Source organism: Barbatula barbatula (genome assembly GCF_947034865.1).
Source record: "Barbatula barbatula genome assembly, chromosome: 2".
Lineage (NCBI taxonomy): Eukaryota > Metazoa > Chordata > Actinopteri > Cypriniformes > Nemacheilidae > Barbatula > Barbatula barbatula.
Window position 1 is genome coordinate 9443024 of NC_136767.1, and position 8417 is coordinate 9451440.

Below are 8417 nucleotides of genomic sequence, written 5' to 3' on the forward strand. Positions count from 1 at the left end.
TCGCCTTGCGATGCTGAGCTGCGGCCTGCAACCGCTCACGGGCACCTTCGAAGGCCACTTTAAGGCAAGCCTGATGCTCTTCCATCCAATGATGGACTCCACCAGCCACTGGTTCTTGCACCCGACCAAGCAAGAAATCCACAGGCAGTCTAGGCTCTTGCCCGAACATCAAAAAATAAGGACTCTCACCGGTGGCTTGATGGGGAGTGGTATTATAGCAAAATACCACCTGGGACAAACAAGAGGCCCAATCCCTCTTCCTTCCAGTGGGCAAGGTCCGCAACAAATTGTGCAGGGTACGGTTAAACCGTTCACACTGGCCATTACCAGCTGGATGGTATGCGGTAGTACGAGACTTACCCACCTGGTAAAGGGTGCACAACTGCTGGATAAGATGCGATTCGAAGTTACGTCCCTGGTCCGAATGGATACGGCCTGGGACCCCAAACTTAAAGAACCATTCGTCAACCAGGACGCGAGCCACAGTCGCCGCCTGTTGGTCCCGAGTAGGGATTGCCACTGTGAATTTACTAAAAATGTCTGTCATTATTAACACGTTTTCATGCCCCGAACGAGAAGGTTCTAGGACCGTAAAATCAATGGCCACTATCTCATTTGGACGGGAAGCTAACAGATGGGCCATGTAGCTTCTGGGGACTGGGGCAGCCTCTTTGGCTTGCTGGCACCGCTCACATTGCTGTATCCAACGGGCTACATCGGCCGACATCCCAGGCCAGTAGCACCGCTGTCGCACCAGTTCCAAAGTGCGCTCGGTGCCTTGGTGCCCATGACACTGATGCAGTTGGGTCAACACTTCAGTCTGTAACACAACAGGCAGCACCAGCTGCAACACCTTTGCACCACCATCAGGACTGCAAACCCGTCGATATAATAGGCCCCCCAGTTCCTCCAACCGCTCCCATTGCCGGAGTAACACCAACACTAGCTTGGGTAACTGTCGTCGTTCTTGGGGCCCTGGGCCTTGCCCTTGGCGCCAAAATTTAAAAGCTGAACTGATAATGGGATCCTCCTCCTGTAATCGAGCCAACTCTGGTCTAGATCGATTTGGCATCACCTGCATGGCCCTCACAGTGGTGGAGTCTGCCCGATCCACCACTCCAGCACGCCTAAGCAGTTCAGGAACTAATGTTCCCAACGAGCCTTCCCTTTCCAGGTACCGTTCCTTAGGAGTCATGCGTGATAGCGCATCCGCATTCTGGTTAGATCTCCCGGATCGGTACTGCACTTCGAAATCAAAGGCCGCTAGTTCAGCTGCCCATCGCTGTTCGGTGGCACCTAACTTAGCAGTCGCCAAATGACTAAGGGGGTTATTGTCTGTACGAACGATACAACGATGGCCCAATAAGTACTCACGAAACTTTTCAGCCATGGCCCATTTTAGAGCCAAAAACTCAAGCCGCATAGAACTATAGGTAGCAGTGTTATGCTCTGCAGGACGCAGGCTACGGCTGGCATAGGCCACTGGTCTCACCTTGCCCCCAATCTCTTGAGACAGTACAGCACCTAACCCTACATAGCTGGCATCGACTTCCAAGATAAACGGTAACTTAAAATCAGCATATGCCAGGACTGGTGTGGTGGCAAGCTTAGCTTTCAGGGTCCGGAATGCTTGTTCACACTGTTCGGACCATAACGCATCCAACTCCTGTATCTTAGTTCTCCCCTTCCCTTGTCCTACCTCCCCTACCAGCCGATGCAACGGTGCTGCTATCTGAGCAAACCCTTCCACAAATCGCCGATAGTAACTACCAAATCCCAGAAAGGTACGTAGCTCTGACACAGTCTTGGGGCGTGGCCACTGCGCCACAACCTCAACCTTTGCCGGGTCTGTGGCCACTCCTTGGGGGGATATTACGTGTCCTAAGTACTGCACCTTTTCTCTAAAAAATGCACACTTGGCCAAGTTTACCTTAAGATCAGCAGCCCGCAACCGTTCCAGCACCATCCTCAACCTCTGTAAATGATGTTGCACAGAGGAGGAATAGACAATAATATCGTCTAGATACAGCAGGAGAGACTGATGTTGCTGGTCGCCAAACAGCCGTTGCATCAACCGCTGGAAGGTGCCTGGTGCGTTACACAAACCAAAAGGCATACGGTTCCATTCATATAAACCAAAAGGTGTACAAAAAGCTGTTTTGTAGCGATCAGCCTCTGCAACCGGGACTTGATTATATCCGCTGGCCAGATCTAGCGTAGTGAACCAGCGAGCCCCTGTCAATGAATCCAATGTCTCATCGATTCGAGGCAGTGGAAACGAATCTTTCCGAGTTTTAGCATTGAGTTGGCGGTAGTCTACGCACATGCGTAGGCCACCGTCCTTCTTCTTAACCAATACTAATGGGGAGGCGTACGGGCTACAACTTTCCCGGATCACTTGGGTGTCTAAAAGCTGGCCAATATGAGTCTTAACTAACTCATATTCAGATGGAGGAATCCGTCTATAGCGTTGTCGAACAGGCGTCTCGTCGATTAAAGGAATTTCATGGGACAGGAGGTCGGTACAACCCAAGTCTCCCTCCCCAGCAGAGAACACCGCCTGGAATTCCTGAAGGAGAGCCCTAACCTTGCCCTGTTCCTCATCCGACAGCCCTGACAGTTCTATGTTCTCGACCTGTGCTGCCTCAGGGGCTGCCATCATATCACAAGTCACTGTGATAGCAGGAACCGCAGATACCTCAGTCAGTCCGGCAGGTGAATCCACCAGATACACTTCCCGCAACTTCCCGAGGATGGTTTTCGGGTATAAAACAGCGTCGAGAACACCCACATTGACAACAGGCACCCAAACCAAACCACCGTCGACATACACTAACGACGGAGAGGCCAATAAGCCAGCAGGCAGACCAGTGTCAAGGGGCTCGAATAACACGATCTTATCTCTAAACATGGACGAACATGTTGCTGTTACAAACTTCATAGTGCCCCCTGGAACGCGACAAACCCGATGCCCACGGACTCTTACATTGCCCCCGTATGCCAGAACGCCATCTACTTTCTGACAGGCTTGGAAGGCCCGAGATATTCCCACGTCTTGGGTCACTAATGGTAGCTCAAATAGGGTCGGTCCGTACTGCCCGAAAAGCTCACGATAACAGCGACCAAGAACATTCATTCCCAAAATCCCAGGAACACTAGAATTACCCCCAGGTGGATCACGCACAACCAATATGCCACACCCTGATACCACACGATCACACAGTTCAACGTCCAATTCCATATACCCTATATAAGGGATTTCCAGTCCATTGGCTGCTCTAAGCTGTAACCAATGACAGTTTTGTAATCGACGCTGGCCCCATGGTTCGAATCCAGACCGAAAACAACTCTCTGTAATGGTCGATACCATGGAACCAGTGTCTATCAAACAGGGTATGGGCACACCGCCAATATTTGCAACTAAATGTGGGCATGAGGAGACTAAACGAGGCACAGAACCGCTGGCACGAAAATCACAAGAGCCATTCTTACCTCCAACCGAACTGAGACTCTGCAGTCCGGTGGGTACTAGTTTTCCGGCTGGTTAGGGACACTTGACCTAGCATCACGAGATATCAGGTTACCCCGGGAATGGTTTTGAGGGCCAGACGAATGGGGCTGCCACTGACAGTCTCGAGCAAAATGGCCAGGCTGTTGACACCGTCTGCAAATCACGTAACTAGAACGCAGTGGCTGACCACGAGACTGGGGACTATGGTTACGGGCTAAAGTCTGAGAAAGCTGATCAATTTGCTGTTGCTGTCGAATCAGCATGTCCTTCAACTCCCTAAATTCCTGTGAATGATGTCCCTGCTCAGGATTTACCCCAGAATCATCTTTAACGCCACATTGATGTCCCTGCACCAAAGGAACAGACTGACTGCGCCCCCGTACACCGCCTGGCACTCCCTCTCTCTCCCAGCGAATTGCTTCCCCTCGGACATCTAACAGTGTTGCAGCAGGCTGACGCCTTACCAATTGTTTCAATTCTCTGCGCAAGGCATTATCCAACACACATTCAATAAACTGATCCCTAACTACCACCTGCGCATCTAAAATGGCATGCGGAGACTGTTGTTTAAGCTTATCAAATAAACTCAAGAGCGCCAGGGAGAACTCTTGTAACGTTTCTCCCTCCACCTGTCGCCGTGAGTAAAAGGCTTCTTGAAGCGTAATATAGGACTCGAGACAGCCATACACTTCACGCAACGCAGAAATAATCTTCTCAGGATTATCTTTATCAGGGCTCGGCCGATATTTAATCTCATCCCGAGCCTCTCCCTCAAGATGATCAAACAAAAAGAAAGCCTGCTCGACAGCCGTCATCGTCCGCATGCGCATGCACGCCTGAGCTTCTTCGACCCACTCGTCAATGCCTACACCAGACCTACCATTAAATTTGGGACAGCGCCGTTCACGAGGAACAAAAACAAAGCGCTCAACGGTGTTAACATTGGATCCTACAGATATAGGCGTTAATGGCCGTGACACACTACTAGAGCCTGCGCCAGGATCAAGCAACTCAACCGGTGTCTGCTCCTGTCGCAGTCGATCGTTATCGGCCTTCAACTGAGCCACAAGGTCTCTCATTTCCTGTAATTCAGCCTCCATCTCTACACAATATAAGGGGTAATCACCAGACGCGTCTCCACCATATGGTCAAGTAGAAGAAAGAATATATATATATGTGTGGAAAAAAAAATACAAATCCCTACGTCTGTACCCGTACAACAGCCAAGATCCTGCCGACTACGCCAAATGTGGCGATGGCATACGGTGAAAGGAGATTAATCAAAGCATGAGCCGACTACGCCACCCCGGATAGGGCCAGGGACCCAAAATTAAGTAAATCACCAAAAGCTCACAGGTTCGTTATTGGCTGAGACAGGTAGCAGACAAAAGGGAAGCTGGTAAACAATTTATTTCACACACACCATCTAAAATACAAAATCACATTTAATTAAAGTCATTAAAAGAAACAGGCCATCATCTTCGTACAAAGCATACACACACTTAAAACGTCCAACCCAGAATTGGGGAAAGTCGTCTGATTGATCCGACAACCGTTGTGCTCACTCACGTCACCACACGCCAAATGTTTCGATATTGTGGACACTACAAACAAGTCAACCACAGCACCACATACAGAGGATCTCGACCGCGACTAATTCCCCCTAATTCTGGAACGAAAAGAAAATTAATAAACTCAATCCCAAAATCACTTACACAAAACAAATTAAACCAAATCACTTAAACAAAACAAATTAAACCAAATCACTTAAACAAAACAAACGAAGTAAACAAAATCACTTAAGCAAAACGAAGTAAACAAAATCACTTAAGCAAAACGAAGTAAACCAAATCACTTACACAAAACAAATTAAACCAAATCACTTAAGCAAAACAAATTAAACCAAATCACTTAAGCAAAACGAAGTAAACAAAATCACTTAAACAAAACCAAATCACTTAGGCAAAACGAAGTAAACAAAATCACTTAAACAAAACGAATTAAACAAAATAAATTTTAAACAAAACGAATTAAACAAAATCAATTTAAACAAAACAAGTTACGCCCAAAATGACATCGATAATAATAGCTAGTCCGGTAATCACCAGTCCTCCGAGAAAGAGAGCCAAATGTCGTGCCTATAGACACGCAGAACGCGATATCGAAGCACGTCAACAGACACTAAATGGTTATTATACACTGGAAATAACTGCCAGCTAAATGGGAATAGATCCTCCACACCAACCGGGACAAAGACGCTGTCCCAGGCACGGCAACGAGTGAAAGAGCAAAAACGGAAATAAACACGACTCTACGGACTGTCCACTTCGGTCCGGAACAGTCAGCTTCATGCATCCGCTACGCAGTGAAATGAAAGTGGAAGGTAAATTAAGCGTCGCACTAAAAGTAACGGGTCTGGAAACAACCCGGTTCAGGAATCCACTAGGCAGTCAGGTAGGAGAAATGGTAAGTTGGACGAATCAGTGCGAACAATAGTGGCACTGTCTATCTCGGAAAACACTCCAGTTCAAGCAGTCGTTATACATGCAGGTACGATAGCGCTAGTCCATAAGGGAGAATCACAGCCCCAAATAGCGCCGGTATCAGCCTGCGAACTGGCGTCGGTTCAGCCTGCTGCAACACCTCCAACACCCAAAGTCACTGCAAAAATATAACAAGCAAATGAATTTAGAGGGAAAATACATTCCCACAACCCTATACGTGAAAATGAGTAACACACCTGCAGCTAATGACCCGTAATGCACCACGCACTTGACGCGGACTTCACTAATGGCTCTCGAAAATACATGGCCATTCACAAATGCCCGCAGTACTCCTCAACCACACTGTAATTTAAATGCATCTCCATTTACCCTGTTTGACATTAAATATCAACACTTTAACTGCCACTGGTAGCTCTTACCTCTTGGACGTGTAGCCCAACCCACCGGAAATAAAGGTACTCCCGGAAGCCCTATAGGACACACCTGTGTGACATGCCAGTCCTATCTACCTTTATACCCCCGGACCGTACCATTTCCTCAAACATAGGTGGGTCAGGCAATCGCATCACCACAATACCATGGTTGTTGTTATTAGAACAGAATAGGTGTAAATAAAGTGTTGCTACTGAAAAAGGGGTAAAACGTCTTATTGCCTATTTCAGTCTTAAACCGTCCAACGTCTACTTTGTAACACTTGTATTATGACATTTTCCAGACCAGATTACAAGATAAATAAATGCAGACTCCTGCATACTCTCCCACGCACACACACACACACACACACCTATACACCTCTGTGAACTGTGAAGCTGTCCTTACTACCATCGACTATAACGTGAGCTGACAACATTCTCTAATCCAAAGAGTTTCAAAGGTTCTCTCCTTTGTGAATACAAAACATACGGGGTTCTGAAGTTTGATCATGGTTGAAGAGAACAAGTGAGGGAGGGAAAAATCGAAGTGCCTCTTCACAGAGTCTTCACAGGGTTCAAACAAAGTTCACAAAAGGTTTTTTCTGCCTCTCAAACATTCAAACAAATGATTCTGTGTTCCTTAGAAAGTTGTGTTCTGGTAACAGGTTGTGCCAAGGCCAAACTCCAGTACCTATTGTTTAAGGCTAAATAATAGAGCATCCAAACTGTACACTATTGCACATTATCAGTCAAGATTTTGGATACACTTAGAGGCCGTTTACACAAGACTATTTCCAACTAAGAAACTGAAAACTTTGAATGCATTTTTGTTGTTCGTTTACACGCCAACAGCATTTTGGGGGGCTGAAAATGTAAACCTTTGAAAACGGGTTTCAGTTTTTGTAAGTTTTTTTGAAAATGAGGGTGTTATCATTTCAGTGTCAACTCTGAAGACGCTGTTTTCTGATAAAGATGATTTATAAGCATATGCATATTAATTATTATTCTTTAGGTTGCGCAAGTATTCCCAAAACAATGGCAGCTGCTAGTACTGTGTGTTTTTGCTATGCAACATTTTTATTAGCGTTTCTCCAAAAAAATTATTTACTGCACCACTATTACTAGCAGAGCGATGCTATTTACATACACCAAACATTACACAGACATACCTGTACATGCCAACAAAGGGTATTAAAAGCACATTTGGCTTAAAATTTGGTGTGCGGATGTGCTCAGGCAGGTAGTGTTAATGCTAATGTGTCACCAAAACACATACAGATTTATAATCATGATTTAAAACAACAATGTTAAAGGCGTCCTATTTTGACATTTTTTACATTTTTATTATATTTTTGATGTGCTAAAATATAGGTTCAAATTCTTGATATATTACATATTTCACCTATGTTTTACACCGTCATCTCAAATCTCAGAAAACAGGCTGTTGAATTCCTGGGTCTACAAGTCCCTCCTTCCAAACTGCTCTGATTGATCAAGCTGAGCCAGACTTTTGTGATTGGTCTACCGCTAAGATTGTGTGTTGAGACGTCCCATTCCAGTGTCTCATTCCCTTTTTAGGGAACCAGGGTTAATAATGCCGGGGCCTCACCAAAAATGTTTTTAAATCTTATAAGAGTTTCAAACTGTGAGAGACCACAAACATGTGGACAAAAAATTCCTAGATTTAGTCATTTTGCTCCTATAATGTGTGGTGTGCCGTGATGTGACTAAGAAAGCACACCACACATGAACAGATTTTCGACTGTGACACAGGATATCTTGCAAATTCTCTCGAGATTTCAGAATAAGTTTTATTATAATTTCACTGTATGTGTATTATACTGTATATGTGTTCAGTATAAACAAATTTGTACATTTAACCTTTTAAGTGATTTAAAAATATATACAGTATTTAGCGTTAAGAAATTGCTCAAGCAAAGTCATCCAAAGCATTTACGGTGGCACAGCACTAGATATAATTTCAAATAT

General features: G+C 45.6%; 1 long non-coding RNA gene across 1 annotated transcript; it reads right to left on the minus strand.

Moving 5' to 3' along the window:
• Window positions 1-4905: 4905 nt before the first annotated feature.
• Window positions 4906-6552, minus strand: LOC306903663. The gene is made up of 2 exons (XR_013787567.1): window positions 6435-6552; window positions 4906-6357 (listed from the first exon to the last, which is right to left on the minus strand). It is a non-coding gene; the product is annotated as an uncharacterized lncRNA (long non-coding RNA).
• Between the last annotated feature and the right edge of the window lie 1865 nt (window positions 6553-8417).